The sequence below is a fragment of the Staurois parvus genome, unplaced genomic scaffold (assembly GCF_062004578.1).
Source record: "Staurois parvus isolate SC_StPar_1 unplaced genomic scaffold, SC_StPar_1.0 ptg001686l, whole genome shotgun sequence".
NCBI classification, from domain to species: Eukaryota; Metazoa; Chordata; class Amphibia; order Anura; family Ranidae; genus Staurois; species Staurois parvus.
In genome coordinates this window covers 423,199-447,048 of record NW_028319482.1, presented here as the reverse complement: position 1 = coordinate 447,048, position 23,850 = coordinate 423,199, and the positions used below count along the sequence as shown (strand labels likewise).

At 39.7% G+C, this 23,850-nt stretch overlaps 1 protein-coding gene across 6 annotated transcripts in view; it reads left to right on the top strand.

Annotated features, from left to right (window-relative positions):
- FAM131A (family with sequence similarity 131 member A) overlaps nt 1–23,850 on the top strand; it is a 144,386-nt gene that overhangs the window by 13,859 nt on the left and 106,677 nt on the right. The gene's annotated exons all lie outside the window — the stretch shown is intronic.

Below are 23,850 nucleotides of genomic sequence, written 5' to 3'. Positions count from 1 at the left end.
TAGTCTGCATGGTTAACCATCACAAACTACAGTGAGTACCCAGGGCACTGGCAGTATTATTTTTATCCTTCCCACAGTACTTGGCACTGTCACTTCCTGTCACATAGGACTCTGTGGCTATGTAAGAGCTTTGAGAGCAGCTGGTCAATTAATGGCTGCAGGCATAAGCGTGACGACCTGACTGCAATGAATATTATTGAAGGTCTCTGTCACTAAAATGTTGTTATCATACCATTCCTCTGCTTTGCACTTGATACACAATCTTTAAAATAAATCTCCTGCCATGATACACTTTCATGTATGCAGGTTTGGTTATTTATCTGTAGATTGATTCCAGTGCAACTGATGAAAAAGTGTATTAGCAATGGACGGAGATTTCTTTGGTGTGGGTCAGGTGCTGCAATTCTAAGTAGACTTCATAGTTCATAGCTTGTATATTTTTATCTCCCCACTCCCTTCTGTTTTTTGGTTGGCTTCAGTTCCCTTGGACATATTGGACATATTCATGTTACTTTTAATAAATGATACCAAGATTTTGCTTTTGCAGGCCTCGTGTTATATAATTTACATACAAAGCTCTCACTGATATGTACAGCTCATTAGCCAGAGTCTGCATAGGAAAAAAAAGGTTGTTTTTTTTTTGTGTGGTGGTGTTTTTTTTTTTTTTTTGTTTTTGCATTGCATGGGCTTCAGAGTTTTTGTGACTCCACCTCAGCATCTCTCTACTACTTCTCTGGTATACAACATAAACACAGTTGTGCTGTTGGATTTTCCCACATATGCTATATGTGTAGTACTAAAAACAGACTGCTAGTGCTTTATAAGTATTATTTTTATATTTTTTATTTCATCTGACAGAAGGGGAGTTTCCCTGCCCTCCAACCCTGTCACAGTCAGTGTGTTCTGCAGTGCAGCAGCAAAATCCGTAAACCTCACCCTAAGGCTACCAGCAGATTTTGTCAGTTGGTGCTCATAAGTGGCATGGTACCAATTAGGGCTGCAACTAACGATCATTTTCATAATCAAATAGTCTGTTGATTATGGTTTCAATTAATAGGATAAAAACCTCCACAAAAAGTTTGGTGTATAATTTAGTTACCGTAATACCAGTATGTAAAGTAATTTTATTCTTGATTATCTATATGCAGTGGTAAATATAAATGACTATATGGTTAGGGAGCAAAATGTCTAATCCACTCTGAGAATAACAGACAGAAGAGATGTTCTGTATATACTATTAGGAGGTTGAATCTGGTACATACCATCAGACTCAGAGGTCAAATTTTTATTTAAAGGAAAAAAAAAAGGTCCTAAAACACCAGTTTTGCTGGTTTTTCAGACAGGATTGTGATATATTATTATGCATGACAGACTCCCTTGGCATAGGCAGGTAACTTGATACAAGCTATTTGCTCCTGCTGTCACTGATGCTGGCCATACACAAACACATTTTTTTTGTTCGAAAACCTTCTTTTTTGTTTTAAGAACATTTGTTCGGTTTACTAATAGTGGAGGCAAATCGATGTTTGTTTTTGACCACAGTGATGGGAAAATTTGAAGGGTAGAATAGAAAACTTCAGTTGCAATGCCTAAGGCTCCATATACACGGGACACTTCTGACCGATGGAAACTGACTGCTGGAAAGCATAGGTTAAAAAACGTCTGTTTAGCCGCATTTATGTGTGTTTTGTGTTTTAGAAGCATTTTTTAAAAATAAGCACAAGAGAACCTCCCAAATGCCCAGAATGCACTGAAAAGTGGTAAATTATTAACTATTTCAGACTGTTTCAGAGAAATACAGAGAGTAGAAGCAGACACACTAGTATGTGTTGAAATTAGCTTAGGTGTGAGTTGCTCATTAACATTTCTTTTGTTTCCAAGGGTGGGAAATGTGTCTGGTGGAGTGAGTCATTAAGGACACCTGGCAGGGGGTCTTCATGAGGAATTTGAGGTGTGAATGTTCAGTTAACATATCTTTTGTTTCCAAGGGTGGGAGAGGTCTGAGGTGTGAATTGGTCATTACCATGTGTGACAAGCTTGGTAGGAACATCCTGTGTTCAGTGTTTTGTCCATCTGAATACCTTGAAACCGCTTTGCATGCATTTTTCATGATGTAAAAAGGCTCTGGACAGCGTCGGGAACTGGAAGAGTTAAAAAAAAATTTCAGCCGCAAATGCTTATAAATGTGATTTATAATGTTTAACAGCGTTTTGCGTTTGAAACGCTGATAAAGTTGACTCCTGAACACAAGTTTTCTGTGTTCAAAAAAATGACTGTAAACTCAAATGCCTATAAACGACTTAAACGAAGATGTGTACTTGGGCACATAGGAAGACATTAGGGTGAGTTCAGGGGCTGCTGAAAAAACCGCTGAACAGCTCCTAAACGTGAGTTTATCAGCTGCAGTGTACATAAGCCCTAAGGCTCCATGCACACTGGGCGTTTTATTAACGCTGTTTAATAACAATTTTAGCTGTGTAAAGTCACGCTAAAAAACATGAGGTTTTTTTTTTTTTGTGTGTTTTTTTTCTATTAGCGTTTTACTGTGTTTTTTTGCGTTTGCATTTTTTAGTGTCTTAGATGTTTTTTTGACCAAAAAAAAATTGTTTGATCCTGACTTCTTTGATCCTCCCCTTCTTCCAGTGTCCCCCTCTTATCTCCTGATAAGACATGTGTGGAGTCACTCTGAACATGCTCAGTTTGGTGTGTATTGCTAAAGGGTTTTTTTTGTTTCTTGGGAGAGTGCATGTGATCAGCATAGGGTCAATCAGCACTGTCCGGACAGAGGTCAGGGGTTCTGCATCCTCCTACAGCAAAAGTAAAACTCATTCTACAAGCTTTAACCAGTGCTCGGCTGGACACTGATAGAAGTCACAAGACTGCTCTAACTACTGATGAGAAAAGGTATTTAGCAGTTTATATTTACTAAAATAATTGCACTTCCATGTTCTGTGTATTATGGGGGATCAGATATAGTGAAAGTAGGGTCCTGGGTTTAGTAACACTTTAAGGTGGAATGTCATGGATAAAACATAGATGGATCTATTGGAAACAAAATTTGTTCTGTAGAATAGGACATGGTTATATTTGCATTTTGTCAGATTGCAATCAGCTAGCAATATTCTTTTTACCAGCTTATGAGTTCTACAAGTCCAAAAAGCAATTGTAATTGCCCATAAAAGCTTTATTTCACAATTACGTTTATAACACAATAAAAGCAAACAACTATGTTCCCTGCATCATATACTTGCTTACCTATTCAGTACACATGTGGTGTGACCAGTTTTAACACGCTGCGTCCTCCTGATTCCAAGATCAAGATCTCTGCAGCAATCATGTGTGAAACCTTGCCCCTATAATAAAGACCTGTCACTGCTGCTGTCTGTCTTTGTGCAAGATGACTGGTCTTGTCTCCGCCCTCTCCTGTAGTTTTCTGTGGTAGTTGGAGCTTCTGGGTCCTTCCTATAGCTCTGCTTCCTGCACAGCCTATGTGCAGCTCAGTGATGATGTCACTACTGTTTTTACAAAGTAATATCTGGGTTTGCAAAGGCATCTGGTGCACACAAAAGTGGAATTATATTCTTTTTAACTATGGAGAAATATATTTCAATCAAAGTGATACTAGAGGTGTGGTGTGTGGGTTTTTTTTTAACAAACATGTCTATACCCACCTGCTCTATGCAGTGGTTTTGTACAGAGCCGCTCCGATCCACCTTTTCTTGAGTCCCCACCAGCTCTCCTGGCTCCTCCCCCAATAGCAAGCCGCTTGGTATGGGGGCACTGGTATGTGCTCGCTCCCGAGTCCACGTTACACGCTCATAAGACACAGAGCCGTGGCTTTGCCCCGCCCTTTGCTCTCTCCACACTGGCTGTGATTGACAGCAGTGGGAGCCACTGTCTCGACCAATGAGGGGAGGGAGACATGAGGCTCTTGTGCACATCGCTGGATTGAGAGGTGGCTCAGGTGAGTATTGGAGGGGGGGGGGGGGAGAGCAGCACACACTGTTTTTTTTTAACTTTATGCACAGAATGCATGAAAGTAAGGAAACCTTCAGCCTTTACAACCACTTTACATTTTGTGCTCAGAGTTCAGCTTTTACCTTGGGATGCATTTTAGCACAGGGAGCCTCATGTTTGGTAAAAATGAATTTTGTTTTCAGCATTTTACCATGCAGGCTACTGCACTGTCTGCTCTGGCAAGGAGAATTGCAAACTTGTGGTGTTTTTGTTTTGTTCTATAATTTGAAGTGTCATAAAGGGACACTACATTTGTGTCACAGCACAATAGCATGGTGCATTGCTGTGTAATGAACCTGCGGAGCCGTGCAGTGCAGGAAAAATGCATACATGTTGCATTTTTCTGTACTGCAATGCACCACACATCACACCAGCATTGCGTGGATGGGACACATAGAAAACCATTTTATTTGTGCCCTAGCAGTGACCTGCTTTTACGCAGTGCAGAAAAACACAAAAAACACAGGTCACTACATGTAGTGTGAATATGCCCTCAGGAAGATGGTTGCTGTTGGCCATACCACTGCTATTCCTTTCTGGCAAAGTTGTACACCCCTGTATACTGACTATTGAGATAACATGACATCCCATGCCATGTACCAGTTAATTTATTTTGGGTAAAGTATAATAAATTGATAATACAGCAATTTATGAAACTTGCAGCGAGTGTATATGTCGCATTACAACCCCCTTGCTACTCATGGCGATATATACTGACTGATCTAGCATTTTCTTTTCCTTTTTAGCACATGTAATTTTGTTTATCGTGTGTTTCTCAGAGATAGCTGCAGGGAGAGTTTGTGGTTTTGTCAGATCATGGGTTTGTATGTGCAGTGACAGGATAATAGGAATCTGTGTGCAATGACATCAGCCAGTCCCTGATAATTGTGTAGCAGGACTGCTTACATCTGCAGGCTTGTATGAAAAGGATGGATCTGTATGCTTACTCTTCCTGAGCAGCCCTTGAGGTAGAGCTCTGTTTTCTCACAATACTGGTGATTTCTCTTCTACTGTGCTATCCTGATGCATATGTGATGCCATAATCAGGAGAATGAGTTGTGTGCACTGCCAAAGAATACTCCTGATTACTTCCCCTTTCAAAGACATGTGAGTTTATATGCGCTAACAAGCAGCCACTGCCGGATGGCTGCTCATTTTCCTGCACTGCCTTCGTAGACGCTATGTAAGGGTCTGATAGTCTTTTCTGTACTGCTGATCAGGTGGTTGTCAGCACAACAATTCTATGTAGTAGTAGTTGGCAGCATCGGGCTTCATGTCTCAGGGGTTGAAACCATTACAAAAGGCCTCTAAGGGTACAGATAGGAAGTGGCAGATGAAAACAAAGTAATGTTCTATTTCATCACCATTGTTACAATAGCAATGTGGGGTTGATGCAATTACTTTCCTTCATCATGTAAATTGGATATAAAGGTGTCTCGTTAATCATGACCATGTAATAGACATTGTAATCCTGCAGGAATCACTGTCCTTATCCTATATGCCATCTGTTATAAACTTGACAAACACATATTAGGTGAGATTGCAGTGTAGAATAATATTGCTTTTATAATTATTTCAGTCCTGTTACGGAGAGCATTCTGTAACTATCAACTCCACTGATTTTGTTTTGTTTTTTTCTCCGCATATTTGCATTTTTTTGCACACTTAAATGATCCAGATCATCGAACAAATTTTAATATTACACAAAGATGACCCAAATACAAAATGCAGTTTTTAAATTATGATTTAATTTATTAAGGGAAAAAGCCATCCAAAACTGCCTGGCCCTATGTTAAAAAGTAATTGCCCCTCTAGACCCACTGCTGCATGACCCAAGTGCACTTGATCTTGAGGTCATGTACTGATGGCTGGACATTCTCCATCACAATTTCTTGGTAGAGTGCAGAATTCATGGTTCCATCAATTATGGCAAGTCATCCAGGTCCTGAAGCTGCAAAAGCAGCCCCAGACCATCACACTACCACCACCATGTTTGACTGTTGGCATGATGTTCTTTTTATGAAATGCTGTGTTAGTTTTACACCAGATGTAACAGGACATACACCTTCCAAAGAGTTCAACTTTTGTCTCATCAGTCCACAGAATATTTGCCCAAAAGTCTTGGGGATAATCAAGATATGTTTTGGCAAATATGAGACCAGCCTTTGTGTTCTTATTGGTCAGCAGTGGCTTTCGCGTTGAAACTTTCTCATGGATGCCATTTTTGCCCAGTCTTTCTTCTTGTTGAATCATGAACACTGACCTTAACTGACGCACGTGAGGCCTTTCAGTTATTTAGATATTGTTCTGGATTCTTTTATGACCTCCTGGATGAGTTTTCCTCGTGCTCTTGGAGTAATTTTGGTAGTCCGGCCACTCTTGGGAAGGTTCACCACTGTTCACCAAGTTTTCTCCATTTGTGGATAATGGCTGTCACCGTGAGTTCACTGAAGTCCCAAAGCTTTAGAAATGGATTTGTAACCCTTTCCAGACTGATACTTGTCAATTAGTTTGTTTCTCATCTGTTCTTGAATTTCTTTAGATCGTGGCATGTGTTGCTTTTTGAGATCTTTTCGCATGCTTCACTTTGTTAGGCAGCTTCTATTTAAGTGATTTCTTGATTCAACAGGTCTGGCAAAAATCGGGCCTGGGAGTGGCAAGTGAAATTTTCTATAAAATATGGTTAATCACAGTTCATTCATGATTTTGCAAGAAGGGGGCGGGGGCTAATTACTTGTGCACATAGGGCCAGGCAGGTCTGAACAGCTTTTTTTTTTTTTTTTTTTTTTTTTTTTTTTTTTTTACCTTAATAAATGAAATTCTTATTTAAAAACTGCATTTTGTACTTACTTGGGTTGTCTTTGTGTAATCATGAAATTCTATTGATGATCTGAATCATTTAAGTGTGCGCGTGTGTGTGTTGTTTTTTTTATGTTTTTTTTTTTTTGTTTAGAATGGAAAGAGGGCTGCCAGGTGTTGCTGTCTGTACAATACATAAAAACATAGGTTGTCACTTGTTCCTGTATATGGGACTAAGATAACTGCACAGTATAGTGTGTTTTTAAAACCTACTGCTTGGAATGTCACTTGGAAGGGGGCAGTGCTGAGGTTGCATTGTCCACAGCATGGTCCTTGATGAATGTTCAGCTGCTTGCTAGCTATGACACTGTCAGCTGTGCAGCCCACAGCATCTTAGTAACCAGTGACTCATCCTCCGTTCCATTCAACTGCCAGCTGGTAGATTCCGCAGACACTGTTCGTATTTGAGCTATGTTGTCAGCCAGCATCCCCACCCTTTTTTTTTCTTTTCAGCTGACTGCCAAGGAATCTCCTGGCTGGTTGGCTGAATGCGGCCAGTGATGAGTCACAGGTTGTCACAATGCTGGTGGCTGCCAGCTTCATAGCAACCAGAGAGCCCTGTGCGGAAACTCACAGCCTTTGCCTCTGTCTGTACACCAGCTCAGGGTTAATCTTGATAACGATCAGTTTACCTATAATTCTTTTTGATAATTTCTTTTGAATGTGTCCCAACCACATAGAGACAGATTCTTTAAAGTAGTATACATAAGAAGTACATGAATCTGGTGCTTGACCGATCTCCTAACAAAACAGTTACAGCAAGTACTGAAATGGTTCCTTGGAGATCTGTTTGTAATATTGTCCCATACTATCCTGACAGTATGCTCACACATGACCCTAACAGCTAAATTGAAAGAATAATAAATTAACGAAATCTCAGTATATTTAATGATTCAATACCACATTCTATTAACAATTTGTGCAAATACCATGCGTATTACATTAGACCTGTCACCTAGACAATTCAAACAGAGCTCAAATGCATAAACAGGGGTTGCCTTCAATGGGAACCATTTATCACCATGATCAGTAGATCCAGAGATATAGGTAGCTCTCTTGTGAAAGTCTAGCTTTCCATCTCTCTTTAGGTCAAGTATTATGCCCTTCAAATTAAACGACCAAAAGATAGGCTCAGGAGGCAGGGTTTAAATACAATAAGGACATACTTCATTATAAATAACATTGATGATGTGCATTCAGAAAAAAAAATTCTTTCTGCGCATAATTTGTAAAGGGATATGTACATGGGTAAGCCATATATGCTCATTAGTGATGTACTCAAAGCTTCTTAATAGTGAAAACAGGGATATTGTTTTATTATTCCTAGTTCACAATGTTAAATAGGGTATACAGTGCCTTGAAAAATTATTCATACCCCTTTAAATTTTCCACATTTTTGTCATGTTGCAACCAAAAACATAAATGTGTTGGTCTGTCACATAAAATCCCAATAAAATACAAAGTGGCACATAGTTGTGAAGTGGAAGGAAAATGATAAATGGTTTTCAAAATGTTTTACAAATAAATATGTGAAAAGTGTGGCATGCATTTGTATTCAGCCCCTTTACTCTGTAACCCCTAACTAAAATCTCGTAGAACCAATTGCCTTCAGAAGTCACCTAATTAGTAAATAGAGTCCACCCATGTGTCATTTATTCTCAGTATAAATACAGTTGTCTGTGAAGCCCTCAGAGAACATTAGTGAACAAACAGCATCATGAAGGCCAAGGAACATACCAGACTGGTCAGGGATAATGTTGTGGAGAATTTTAAGCAGGGATAGGTAAAAAAAAATAAAAAATCTCATGGAGCACTGTTCAATCCATCATTCGAAAATGGAAAGCATATGGCACAACTGCATGCCTACCAAGCCATGGCCCTCTACTTAAACTGACAGGCCAGACAATGAGAGCATTAATCAGAGAAGCATCCCAGAGGCCCCTGATAACTCTGGAGGAGCTGCAAAGATCCACAGCTCAGATGGGAGAATCTGTCCACAGGACAACTATTAGTCGTGTACTACACAAATCTGGCCTTTATGGAAGAGTGGCAAGAAGAAAGCCATTGTTGAAAGAAAGCCATAAAAGTCCTGTTTTACAGTTTGCGAGAAGCCATGTGAGGGACACAGCAAACCTGTGGAAGAAGTTGCTCTTTTTCAGATTACCCCAAAATTTAACTTTTTGCCTAAAAGCAAAATGCTATGTGAGGCACAAAACTGACACTGCGCATCACCCTGAACACGCCACCCCCACCATGGAACATGGGGGTAGCAGCATCGTGTTGTGGGGATGCTTTTCTTCAGCAGGGACAGGGAAGCTGGTCAGAGTTGATGGGAAGACAAATGGAGCCAAATACAGGGCAATCTTAGAATAAAACCTGTTAGTGTCTGCAAAAGACTTGAGACTGGGGCGGAGGTTCACCTTCCAGCAGGACAACGACCCTAAACATACAGGCAGACCTACGGTGGAATTGTTTAGATCAAAGCATCTTCATGTGCTAGAATGGCCCAGTCAAAGTCCAGACCTCAATCCAATTGAAAATATATGGCAAGACTTGAAAATTGCTGTTCAGATGCACTCCCTCCAATCTGACAGAGCTTGAACTATTTTGCAAGGCAGAACGGGCAAAAGTTTCACTCTCTAGATGTGCAAAGCTGGTAGAGATAAATCCAAAAATACTTGTGTCACAACCATGCCCACAGGGAGAGATGCGGTTCTCCATTTTGCTCCAAACTTCTACATTTTGGTATTGCTCTTAAACTCATATGCCATCACCTGAGGGGGGGGGGGGGGGGGGGAGGTGTAGTAATCGTGCACACAAGAGCAAGGCACGGCTCTCACTGTATTAAGAAGTCTTCATGTGTCCCGTCATTCCCCCTCCCTCAGGAATGCGTTCAGTGTAGCTGTCTATGCCATCCTTTTCCCAAATAAGGCAATAGGCTTGTCTGTTTGTAAGAAGATACCAATTGATTTTTTTAGAAAAGAAGCTGTTATGCTTTGTGTGTAGTCAGAGAAGTGTGGACCGTCTGCGTTTTTAACATCTAGCAGACGGAGAGGGGAATCGCGCTGTACAAACGAAACTGAGTGCGAGACCAGAAATCCCTTTTTAGCTTATCAGACGTGAAACTGCTTAACCCCAGGCATCTTTGTGGGCAAGTACTTTATTTACCTAAACTTCTTTCTGTTATCTGTTTGTTGTGCTGTGTGTGTGTGTGTGTGTGTGTGTGTGTGTGTGTGTGTGTGTGTGTGTGTGTGTGTGTGTGTGTGTGTGTGTGTGTGTGTGTGTGTGTGTGTGTGTGTGTGTGTGTGTGTGTGTGTGTGTGTGTGTGTGTGTGTGTGTGTGTGTGTGTGTGTGTGTATATGTGTGTGTGTGTCGGGAATGGACTCGCCAATGGTGGTGGGACTCACCTGCCTTGTGGGCTGCAGTACCAGGGCTGGCCAGCGGGTGCTCTCAGCCAGAAGCTCACTCCTGCAATCAAGCCGTCACCTGAGGCTGATTGCAGGAGGTGTATTTAAGGAATGGCCAGGCCTGCAGTCAAGGCCTTGGTGTATTGTTCCCATGAGCCCCTGTACCTGCATCCTGTCTGCTTCCTGCCTGATCCTGACTCTGCTTGAATTCTGCCTTCACTGACCTCGGCTACTCCTGACCAATCTTCTGCCTACTCCTTGTACCTTGTCTGCCCGTTAGCTACCGACCCAGGCCTGCCTGACTACGTTGTGCTCCATATTTATATAAAATATATATATCAGTTAAGGTTTGGGGTTGGTTGCATCTTGTTGTACGTATTTGTGTTAGTTTTGGGTTTGGTTTGTTGCACTGCATTTATGTTTGTGTTGCCCTTAATAAATTCTATTGTTTTACACGCTATACCTGAAGTCTGTGTTTCCCTGTGTCGGTCCACACACCTCTGGTCATACCCGGAGCCCTGACAATATGCTTGTGTGCGTATGTAAATATGTTGGTGTGTGTGTGTATATGTATGTATGTGTGTGTATATGTATGTATGTACAGTCAGGTCCATAAATATTGGGACATCGACACAATTCTAACATTTTTGGCTCTATACATCACCACAATGGATTTGAAATGAAACAAACAAGATGTGCTTTAACCACAGACTGTCAGCTTTAATTTGAGGGTATTTACATCCAAATCAGGTGAACAATGTAGGAATTACAACAGTTTGCATATGTGCCTCCCACTTTTTAAGGGACCAAAAGTAATGGGACAATTGGCTTCTCAGCTGTTCCATGGCCAGGTGTGTTATTCCTTCATTATCCCAATTACAACGAGCAGATAAAAGGTCCAGAGTTAATTTCAAGTGTGCTATTTGCATTTGGAATCTGTTGCTGTCAACTCTCGAGATAAGATCCAAAGAGCTGTCACCATCAGTGAAGCAAGCCATCATTAGGCTGAAAAAACAAAACAAACCCATCAGAGAGATGGCAAAAACATTAGGCGTGGCCAAAACAACTGTTTGGAACATTCTTAAAAAGAAGGAACGCACCGGTGAGCTCAGCAGCACCAAAAGACCTGGTAGACCACGGAAAACAACTGTGGTGGATGACTGAAGAATTCTTTCCCTGGTGAAGAAAACACCCTTGACAACAGTTGGCCAGATCAAGAACACCCTCCAGGAGGTAGGTGTATGTGTGTCAAAGTCAACAATCAAGAGAAGACTTCACCAGAGTGAATACAGAGGGTTCACCACAAGATGGAAACCATTGGTGAGCCTCAAAAACAGGAAGGCCAGATTACAGTTTGCCAAACGACATCTAAAAAAGCCTTTACAGTTCTGGAACAACATCCTATGGACAGATGAGACCAAGATCAACTTGTACCAGAGTGATGGGAAGAGAAGAGTATGGAGAAGGAAAGGAACTGCTCATGATCCTAAGCATACCACCTCATCAGTGAAGCATGGTGGTGGTAGTGTCATGGCGTGGGCATGTATGGCTGCCAATGGAACTGGTTCTCTTGTATTTATTGATGATGTGACTGCTGACAATAGCAGGAGGATGAATTCTGAAGTGTTTTGGGCAATATTATCTGCTCATATTCAGCCAAATGCTTCACAAATCATTGGACGCCGCTTCACAGTGCAGATGGACAATGACCCAAAGCGTACTGCAAAAGCAACCAAAGAGTTTTTTAAGGGAAAGAAGTGGAATGTTATGCAATGGCCAAGTCAATCACCTGACCTGAATCCGATTGAGCATGCATTTCACTTGCTGAAGACAAAACTGAAGGGAAAATGCCCCAAGAACAAGCAGGAAATGAAGACAGTTGCAGTAGAGGCCTGGCAGAGCATCACCAGGGATGAAACCCAGCGTCTGGTGATGTCTATGCGTTCCAGACTTCAGGCTATAATTGACTGCAAAGGATTTGCAACCAGGTATTAAAAAGTGAAAGTTTGATTTATGATTATTATTCTGTCCCATTACTTTTGGTCCCTTGCAAACTGTTGTAATTCCTACACCGTTCACCTGATTTGTATGTAAATACCCTCAAAATAAAGCTGACAGTCTGCAGTTAAAGCACATCTTGTTCGTTTTATTTCAAATCCATTGTGGTGGTGTATAGAGCCAAAAATGTTAGAATTGTGTCGATGTCCCAATATTTATGGACCTGACTGAGTGTGTGTGTGTGTGTATGTATGTATGTATGTGTGTGTATATGTATGTATATGTGTGTGTGTGTGTGTATATATATATATATATATATATATATATATATATATATATATATATATATATATATATATATATATATATATATATTACTTTTCTCTGTAAATATTTCTACTGCACCCTTTTGACCTTTTTTAGTAGTAAATCTTACTTTCTGAAAGCGTTAAACTGTTTCTATAGTTCTTTAATGTGACTTACGAATCCCTGCCACTGAAGAGCGATACTATGAGTGTTTAACCCTCTGTATAACCGGTCTGTAGAGATAGCGGTATACTGTCGATTAACCAATCATCCTAGTGTATTGCTGAGTTTCCTCTTTCTCTGTATAAAAAGGAGGTGGTGGCAGTGTGAAGGGTTAATTGCGTAATTAACCTGACCCAGTAACAATCGTATTCAGGCTGCCGGTACGTCGATTGTGGTCCAATTAGCTGGAAAATCAGTGTGCAGGGTGCAGCTGAGTGTGGCATTATTACGCACGTGACATTGCTTTTTTAGATTTGCTAGTCCTTCGGTCACGAGTTTGGTGAGAAGGGCTGCGGTCTGATGCCGCGCCCACCACAACTTGTAGCTGTAATTTCAGCGAAAGGTGGTTCTACAAAGTATTGACTCGAGTGGGTTGAATACAAATGCACGCTACACTTTTCAGATATTTATTTGCAAAAGATTTTGAAAATCATTTATCATATTCCTTCCACTTAACAATTGTGTGCTACTTTGTGTTGGTCTATCGCATAAAATCCCAATAAAACACATTTACGGTTTTGATTGTAACCTGAAAAAGTATGCATACCCTTGAAGTTTTCCACATTTTGTCAAGGCACTGTACATGTATTGAAATTTGCCCATTTCAGCAGGGGGTGGTCCCTGCTGTCAGAATACAATAGCGCAGTTGGAGAGTTCCCTGCATCCACATTGCTTACGTGGATACAGGATTATGTGTATACCCAGCTTTAAACAAGCCATAGTTGATTTGATTTTCTTTCCTCCAACCACTGGCTGCAGGAAAGAAACATCGCTCAAATGTCTCCCATGGAGCTATTGTGTTCCAATGGCGGGGAGGCATCCCCGCTGGCAGAACACAGTGATTACTGCTGGTGGCTATAGCCACCAGCAGTAATCACATACAATTAAATACAACAGGCTGGTTGTACTGATGTCTATCAATGTACAACCAGCCTGCCCATAGATCGAATCTCAGATGCTCCCTGCTGAATGGGATGGGAATCGAGCCATCTATGACCGGGTTTAGTCTGTTCAGGCTAAATAAAAACAATTCACTTTACAATGTTGCTTGTCCTCTGGTTAATTTGTTCAGTAGGGATGCTGACCTTTTCAGCCTGATGGGTAGGAGGAATCTACAATGCTGTATAGAAAATAGTCATGAACATCTGTAGTAGCAAGCAAGTGAATGTGTGAAGTCAAATAGAAAATAATCTCCAGGAACATTTACAATATCTCAAAGGTGTAGTCACTGAATGCAGGTGATGGGAAAATGTACCTGCTTTAAAAGGGGGAAAAAAAAGCCCCTCTGTACATAGATGTTTATAGGGAGTATGGCCCTAGTGACATAACGGGCTATACATTTTTGAAGCAAAACACATCATTCAAAGCAAAGGAATTTGGCACACAGTTCCATCATTTTATGGGGCATTAAATCCCCACACAAAGCACCAGAAAAATACCTTTTCAGTGCCTCCCATCCTTGCACAATGCATGGATTAAATGCTCTGTAAGTCTAGGAATTAGAAGAATAAGTCCTAAAACTTACTTTTTTAGACAGACCATGATTCATTTTTTTTTTTTTTTTTTCGTTCAACAAGTGGGTTGAGTGGAAAAAATTAGCAGATTCCCCCATCCACACTTTTTGCTGTAGATTGGGGAATCCTTCCCAATGAGTTATTGTATTATGCCAGTGTGGAATTTTCCCTGACTGCATTGATTGTTTTGAAGAAAACCCTACAGGCTGGTTGGTACAGAAGTCAATCAATAGATTGACTTTCTAGCCCATGCATGTATTGATATTTGGCCAGTCCCCGGTGATCCTTTATCCCGCACTTTGGCAGGCTTTTTATCTGTGTGACTGGTCCTCCTAAAGCCTCTACTCTAAGGCGCTTCAGCAGGTGGTCACATTCTGACATCATATTAGCCCTGCAGTGTACATGGGAATGATGAGGGCCTGCTCACAACCTTGATCTTCCAAAAGAAGAGAGAAGCACCAGCAGCCTGAGGAGTGAGGAATGAGGGAACTATTGCAACCCTTTCCTTTAGCCCCCTAGACTTCACAAGCATTTATTCCTTGCAGTGGGGGTAGGGACACTGTAAGGGTATTATTTTAATCACAGTTCAGTTTAATTACCTGGCTGTCAGTTGCTTTGTGATTAAAATGGACTAAATGCACAGACTTCCTAACTTAAAAGCACTCTATGATTGGTTGAAATGTCTAGTGGTGTGTCTCAGCTGTGTTGTTTTATTAAATTGGGTGATTAGTCCTGGCACAGAATGTATTGCCCCTATTTATAAAGTGTTGGCTTATTCTATGTTTAGGGCTTGTTAACACTTGACTGAATTTCCAACTCTTCAGCAATGCCCCTATAGTGTTAGGCGTTAATGAGCTTTAGTATGGGCATTGCACAAGCATTAAAAATGCTCCCCAAATGCCCTATGTGCAGTTATGAGGCGTTTTTTATAGGCGTTTACAAGCCTTAATCAAATGTACTTCATTTACAGTTGTCTCTGTCCCAACAGAGCTTGCAATCTAATGTGTAAAACAGCCACGCACTATATCAAGGATAAGTATTTTAAGAAGCAAAGTAACCTGCCCATGAATAGGCAGCTCATGTCACACAGCGTGAGAACACCCAAAGCAAACATGCCAAAGTTTCTCCACCCTGAGGTGAGTCTCATCTGAAAAAAGGTAATTAAAAAGCTTGGTGGATCACAATGTTCTCCTCATAAGCTGGATCCATTGGTGTTTGTAAAGTTCTTCCCCCATGTACCCACATAAGTTTTAAATGTGGCTGCCTGAGACCACCATTTACGCTTCGGAATGTATCCCACAGTACTGATGCCTATGTGTCCGAACATACAGAGGTCAGGCAGGCAAAGAGCTTAGAATTGTCAGGCCCTTTTTACAAGTCTCTAGAGTTGTCCCTTTTTGGCCAATGGAAAACTGAGCAAGGGAAAGTATGCATGGCCTATCTAATATGATCTACATGTGGGATTTAGTAAAAATGATCATGGAAATACAAAGACAGTTATTGATTTTAAGCTATCCTAGTCAAAATTACGTCTTCCATCTGGGAAATGCTCTTCTTGCAAAATCGTATTGCTCGATTTATACTCCTATTTATATAGGCAATAAACGTATGGTTGTTTGTGCTTACTGGGACATTATGAGCAGATCAAAGGACAAGTTTTGATTTGCACATAAGCACTTAGCAACATATATGGTAACCATACTGCCAAAATGTATTTATGAATGAACCTGCAATTCAACAGGCATAGCTGGCAGCCACCACCTTCCCTGGCATCCTATTCTGTTGTTCTGTGTTCGTGAGAACCGTACAGAAATGTGTCTGGTTCTTGTGAACTGGTTTTGTTAGAAACTTCCTCGGCAATACCTATTACTCTCTGCTAATTGTGAAAGGATAAGTCAGCATTGCACGTATAGCTCATTGATGCCTTTTCTGACATCCAGTATCTGTTAAATAACCATACTAACAGCAGTAAAAGCCTCAAACAAGTTCTAACTTCTTTTTCCACTTTAAGAAGTTAGAAAACCATAAATCCATGCTTTTATTTTCTCCTTTAGTCTGTGTTACTTTAGTTATTGCTTTTCATTGCAGCCATCTCTCTAATACCCTAACTGTTGCTTACTTTTCTTAATCTCCTTGCATACATTGGTGAATGATGCCTTTTAACATATGTTGAGAGTGGAAATTTACCACTAGTCCATTCTCTTCAGCCCTTTGTGGGTAATAAGCTTTCTAAAAGCACATTAAGCTGGTTTTGTAGATTCCCATCACACTCAGTCTTCATTTTATAGTTAAAGCATTCCAGACACATGATTCTTTGTTTAGAAAATGTGCTGAATATATTAGTTTAGCCATAGACAGGACAATTTTTCATCCAATCCAACAAAGATGAAATGTGGACGATTGTTGAAACTGTGGCAGTGTTTAAAAGTGCAGATAATCATGGTTTGAAATGAAACCTCATTATTGCAAATCTTTGTAGCAGATTATACACAGATGTCATAGCAACACGGTCAACCATCGCTTGTGCGATCATTAGATTGATAACATCTGTGATTAACAATGATAGGAAATTATTTATCATCATGTGGGAACATCGGTGTGTTCATTTTTTTCCCAGTTTATCAGTCTAAAAATCATTTGGGTTTCAGAAAAACAACTTTTGGTACTGGATGTTTGTTGAATCTTTGCTGAACTGCATGACGAACCACCCCATCAGTCTATAAATACCCTTCTTAGGTCTTTGAGTTCAGTATTGATAGGAACTATAATTGCATATACAGTATAGTGTATGTAATGGTCTCTTATATCATAATAAATTGAAATGCCACTATTGGACAATTTTGGATTGCTACATTTTTTATGTTGTGCATAAAAATGCCAAAACACTTTTATATGCTATATATAAAAAAGCTACAGATTAAAACGTTACAAATCAAGCTGAATATGCAGAAGTGTATTTTCATTGATTAGAAAAGTACATGCTTTTGTACATCTACAGCATTTCTAGTTTTAGCCTTTTTATTTTGCTAACATCTCACAGGGTGTACATGGCTTCATATGTGCTTTCTACAGTCATACCTTGAGTACCAAAATCCCAATTTCCTTACTCTTTTTTCCTTTTTTAAACACTTCTTCTGGCATACATTTTTAGCAATGGAAAGATAGTGATGGCCTTCTCTTTTTCTACTAAAGTGCAACTGTGATAAAACTATAAAATCATACATGTGATGTAGAACTGGACTCCTAGATGCTGCTGCTTAGATGCTGCATTGTTGACATCCCTATTGGTGAATAGCCATGTGTAGCACTGGCCACAGCCCTTTAGTTTGACAGCACATTGTTTTATCTGCTGGAGTTTAGGTAAATGATGTAAACCCTGCTCAGACTTCTCCCCTCCATCACTGTCTAGTAGGATGCAGAGAAAATCCAGCTTCCTAGCAGCATTTTATTAATGAAAAAGACATTCATCATGACACATTGCCTTGATGCTTGTTTATGATTAAAAAAAGAACAAAAACTAGTGGATTTTTCTTGATTTTATTTTCTAATTTTCTTATGTTACATACTTCCTAAGATTTCAACCGTCCGGGTTTCCTAACACATCCACTGTAGCATAGTCTTGCTGTATCAGTCAGAAATCTCCCCCTCCACATCAAAGATAGCACCAGCTGACTTAAGTACATTTTTGATAGCGCATTTTCAAAAGTGTTGGGGCTCTTGCACACTGTCAATTAGGGCTGTACACCATCCAGATCAGTGTATCCCTGTGGTGGATGCAGCCGGGTGTTTCTGATAATCTATGGATAGAAAGCCTGTACATATAAATGACTGGCTCTGCAGCTGTTTGCGATAAAGGAAAGATGTGCATCCCTGAATGCAGGCACAGGTCCATCCCCAACCATAGGTAAGTACTCTGTATGATTACATGTGAACAGTTGCAGTTAGCCTATTTGTGCAGGTCTGCTGCTGAATGGAAACACCTTGTCTGATCCTCGCTGCAGAGATATGCTCATCTGGTAGGTGTATGGCCAAAATTTACTTCAAAGAACTCCAAGAAAGGTCGTACTGACTGGTGGCTGTGAAAAAAAATCTCTTTCACACAGGTGACCTGGGGACAGTACAAACAAGAGGCTGAACTGTGGTTTTACCCCCCCCCCCCCCCGCTTTGCCACTTAAAATATGGCTTGTGGAAGTTGTTCACATGCCATGGTCACAATGCCTTACGTTACCAAGCAAACTCCTCGTGGCAAACTTGCCCATTCAAGTCAATGAGGTAACCATGAGACAAACAGTTGGCTAGTGGTTGCAGCACATTTTAGCTCCATTATAAAGTGCGCAACATAAACAAGAAAAACAAATGGGTATTCTGGAGGCAGCAGGATCGCCTCCTGCACACCTGACATTGGCTGGTTAACTGCACACTTTAAAGTGATCCACTAGCATTAGCTTGTGTAAACTTAGCCATACTGACGTAAATTATCAAGCTTGTCCTTCTACAGTAATTTTTTTCATTTTGGTTTTATGTACACAGACCATTATGTATAATAATGTGTATATCAATCTGTATGGTATTGGTGGCATTCATACAAGAAGGAAAAAAAAAAAAAAGGTAAAAATATTGAGCACGATGGAAAAAGCACACATTTTAAAATAGTAGAGATTACAGACATCCAGAGAGCAGTTGTGGTAATTGGTCGCTGCAATGAAAATAACAGGCCTTGGTTTCCTAAGAAACAGTACTGGGAGTATTTGCTTGTGTGAGGCACGTTGTTCGTGTAAATGGACTTGGTGAGTGATCTTACTGGTATTTGTTAGCTTTATGAATTATGGCTTTTACACGCTATTTGCCTGTGAGAGTTCACTATCTGTTTTATACAATAAAATGTCTGGTATTATTTTACCCATTCTGTCATGGAGATTTGTTTTCTTGTTTACATCCTCTACTGGTGTCTTCTTATTGTACTTTTTTTTTTTTTCTTTGTATATTCTTGCTTTATATTTTTATATGTACTTATCAAAGTACTTAGAGGAAAGCAATACAATATTCCTATACAGTAAATGGCACAGTGTGTTTTACTTGGCTTTCTGAGGCTTTCTTGTTTGTTCTTCTTATGGTGTACTCACCATGGGCATGGTTGAACCAAACTGTGTGTGAGTTTGATTGTCCCAGATCTTTGGGTTTTCATCACTTTTACAGCAAGGATAGGAGCATCATATTTTAAAACTGAACTTCAATTGGTCTGGTCTAGGGGACCTGGTAAAGCATTTTTACTTACTTTTTCCTATGTTACTACAGGCTCTTCTGTGTTGCTAGACCAGTCCCCGCAGTCTTCCTTCTGTTCTGGCAGTCTAAGGTCCTCTGATGTCACCAAGACCAATGAGGGACCGTTACCCTGCGCTGGACAAGAGGACCTTGAGGAACAGTCCACTGCCAGAGCATGAGGGAGTGGAGGATCAGGAAAGTAAAAATGCTTTTCTGTCCCCTAGACAAAAACAAGCAGTTAACCCTTACAGTGTGGGCACAGTCCTGCTGTATGGAAGGAATGTTCGCTTTCCTAGAGTTGTGTTTTTTAAGCATCTCAGGAAGGAAAGGGCCATAAAAGTACTTGTACTTTACTTATAATATGTTGGTGTATAGAAATAAGAACATATCTAAACCTATACAGATTTTATTTTCATCAGTTCAGTCCTCTTTTCAACTCGCGGGTCTTTTTGTTGAAAAGAAATCCATACATCTCAACATAGCATAAATCCAGTGTATCTGGAGTTTATTTTTGTGTAAAATTTCTGTCTGAGAAATCTTCTCGTTTTATCACATAAGTTTATTTGCATTTTTTCATCATGTGCTTTATGAGAGAGGGAGAGGGCGAGAGGGAGAGACTTTGCCAGTTCATTTTGATTGGATGCTGGGAAAATCCAATCAAAATTCAATGCAATTTTAAACTTAAGAGTTTTGTACCTTTTTTATACAAATTGTACTTTTAAAGCGTGCCCCTACCCCTCTAAGTGCAGTCCACCTGGGCAATTACTTACCTTCATCTACAAGATCATCGATTTAGAAGCTGCCTGGAGCCACAAAAGTTACTTTGTTCTGGCTGGGTCCTCCTTATCCTGCTTATAAAAACCACAGCGTCATTCATTTCTACTCAGAGCTGTACTTTGCAGGACCACTGGGAGGGTGCCATGACTATGACTTCCCATTGGATTTATTGGAACCAAGATACACCCGCACAGGACAATGGGACAAAGCAAGCACACTTTTTGAAGCAAGCCTGTGTGGTTCTAGGCAGAAGATCGCTATACCGAGGATGAAGGGAAATATTCCACCAGGTAGGCTGCACTTGGTATGGTTGTCCTTTTAAATGTTAGAAGTAACCCAAACAAACACAAACAAGTAAAGAGCTTACAAAGTTCCCCAGAGATATAGTAGGAATTAATCCCCAGACCCTGGCTCTGGGAGCCAAGAATGCTAATCACTCACATACAGTACTATGCTGCCATATACATTATTTTAGAATTTAGAGACCAACAGCATGTCTCTAGTGTTGCTATGGTTGCCATCATTTGAATAAGTTATTTTATGGAATGTAAAAATGGCTAGTGTAGCTGTTTTATATAGATGTTTTTTTTTTTTTTTTTTGTTTCATGTAAAAGTAGAGTTTTCGTTTTAAAACATGGCGTTCTCATTTATATCCACTGCGATGACAGCTGGCTCTCTGTTTTGCAGCTCAATCTTTTAAAATAGCACATGACAAAAGGACTGGTGCGGATGGCAAATTACATATGTACTGCGTTGTGTAAGAGAAGGCAGTTACTCAACTGCTGCTACAGAAATACTTTGCCCCCAAGCTACATTTTACAGTAAATGGGAGTCTAATTGGAAGGCCATTATTTAAGAAGAAAATAAATATGAAGGAAGAAAAACAATGGACTTAAAGAAAAGCGTAATATGGGGCCTGCCATTACTGACTTTCTTTTGAAATAGCCAGTTGACTTCATTGCTTTCTGAATTACAGATCTGGAACAAACTTCCAGCAAGTGAAATCAGAGTGAATGCAATATTAAGTGCCCCACCCCCGAAAATAAAATAAAGCATAAATGTCTGTGTTTATAGGATATGGCAATGGAGAATTTTTTTGCTTTTTTTTTTTTTTTTTTACTCTGATAAAGATTCTCTGTAATCTGTGCTGCATAGTCATCTTTGAAAAAATGTTGGATAAAAATCAATATATGCAGGATAATTTGCCGTTTTTGATATGTAATGATATATTTGGTAACTATTAAGAACAGGATAATCTTTTGCCATTGATTATATATTTTTGTGTAAAAACTGATCTATTTTCAGATCTTTTAAAATAAGTGAATGTTGGCGTGTTTGTGTTTTTATATATTGTGCAAATAACCATTGTGTAATTTCTTTATATTTTTGGGTAAATCATTAATTGGTGCATATCATTAATATCACAATTTTTTTTGCAATAAACCAAAACCTCTTTATATGTAGGGTCTGTTCATAAAGATAGTGTTAGACTAGTGTAACAGGGATTCATGCATACAAATTCTGACCATATTTTTCTTAATACAGTGTTTTCCTGTTTAACATAAGCTCTGTCTGGTGGCCATAGGGTTGTATTTTCTTTCTGATATACCTCTGTCAGAAAAATACAGCATTATAGTAAGTAGATGGAGGGCTGAAGATCGTAAGAAAAATATGGTCAGAATTCGTCAAGGAAGAGCGACTGCTTGTTACATTCATCACACTTATTTAATTTATTTTTTTTAAAAAGACCCCATAATAGTCTCAATCTGTTTTTTTTTTTTACATTTGTACAGGGTTTAGATGTGTTTCCTATCTTCTATGAGAACTCATAATCTGGTTCAGTTGTTCATGGTAGCCAATCAGTTTATAACTTCAGCTTGTTCAGTTCAGCTTTGGCAATAAAATCTGGAAGCTGATTGGTTTCTCTGTAGCAGATTTTACAATCTCCATTTCTAGTAAATCTCTCCCCTTGTGTCAAGCAAAACGGAAACCTTTTCACTAAGATGTAAAGGATCCTTTAAGTCTGTACAAATTAGAAATAAAAAAAACTGTATGCAAAGTTTATTATTTTGCTATCCTGCTTCACTGTATCCAATTACTACAAAGCTATATTTTAACCAAATGTTTGTTTTGATGTACGTAATTTAGCTAGAGTTACCTTTTGTGAATGGTTTATTGTTTGTTTGAACAATGTTTTGACTGTTTTTAGTGGCAGAATAGTTACGTCTTTTGAAACCTTAGAATAATGGAGCTTTTCTGCAGGGAAAGACAACATAACATGAGGGACTGAATGGCCATCCTGTATAAACATACAAAGGATTCAAAGTCACAAAGGCTAAAGGATGGTATTGCTTAATGTATATGTATATCCTGACCTTGCGAAACAACCCATTCAGTTTTAAAATAGAAATGAAAGGCAAAACCTTTGTGTAGATATACAAAAACAACCCATTATGAATACTTTTTTATAGTGTGGCTTCATAGACGCACACTGCTCGGGAGCAAGCATACGCTGTGTGCCCCCATAGCAAGTGCTTGCTATGGGGGCACGCTAAGAAGAGGAGGAGCCAAGATCGCTGGCAGGGGACCTGAGAAGGGAAGGTTCGGGGCCACTCTGTGAAAAACGATTGTGCAGAGCAGGTGAGTATGACCTGTTTATCATTTTAATACAAAGAAAAATTAACTTTTTAGTAACCCTTTTAAGTGAGGAGAGGTGAGGGTGGAGACATCCTCTACATGCAGGAGAGGTGTGTCAGCACAAGTCTAACTATTGGAGGACAGGCAGGCTGTGTTCCCAGCACAGCCAGAAAACTGACAATGCTGTGTCACTGCCCATGTTAGGCATGAAAGCTGTGTGTGAAAAACCTGGTGTTCCTGCCAGTCCCCCCTGTTTTTCTACTTCAAAAGAAGCAATATTAAGAGAACATAATTCTTTTTAACATATGTACATGGTACACCAGGCACCTAATGTATCAGGAATATGAAATGTTAGGTTAACATATTGTTTAATTCCCCTTCTGAAAATGCTAGTTTTCTGTTTTTTGTTTTTTTTTACGCTGACACAGTACTTTTGGAGTCACTGACCAGGAATGACTGCTTAGATTAGGAACTCTGACTTCACTGACCTCCACATTCTTATCTGTTTTTTTTTTTTTTTTCTGGGATGAGCATTGGCAACCTCCATAATTCTGTCTAGTACAGGTTGCCTGTATTGTTAAATATTTTGCAGAGGTCTGTAACTGTACGATAGTGAGCTAAAAGCAGAGAAATGAATAAGAGTAGATGTGGCTGTCTACCAAGTTTTAATGTAGTACAGTAAGTATTGATTGAAGAGTATTTCAGAGTCCATCTGTCTGTGGAAAATTGAAGTTCACAAAATGGTATAAGCATTTTTTTTTTTTTATTAATTTTTAAATGGCTGATTGGTTTTTCTGCTGTTTTTGCAGCAATTGCTTGAAGCTTGTTGCCTACTGAAGCCTCCTAAATG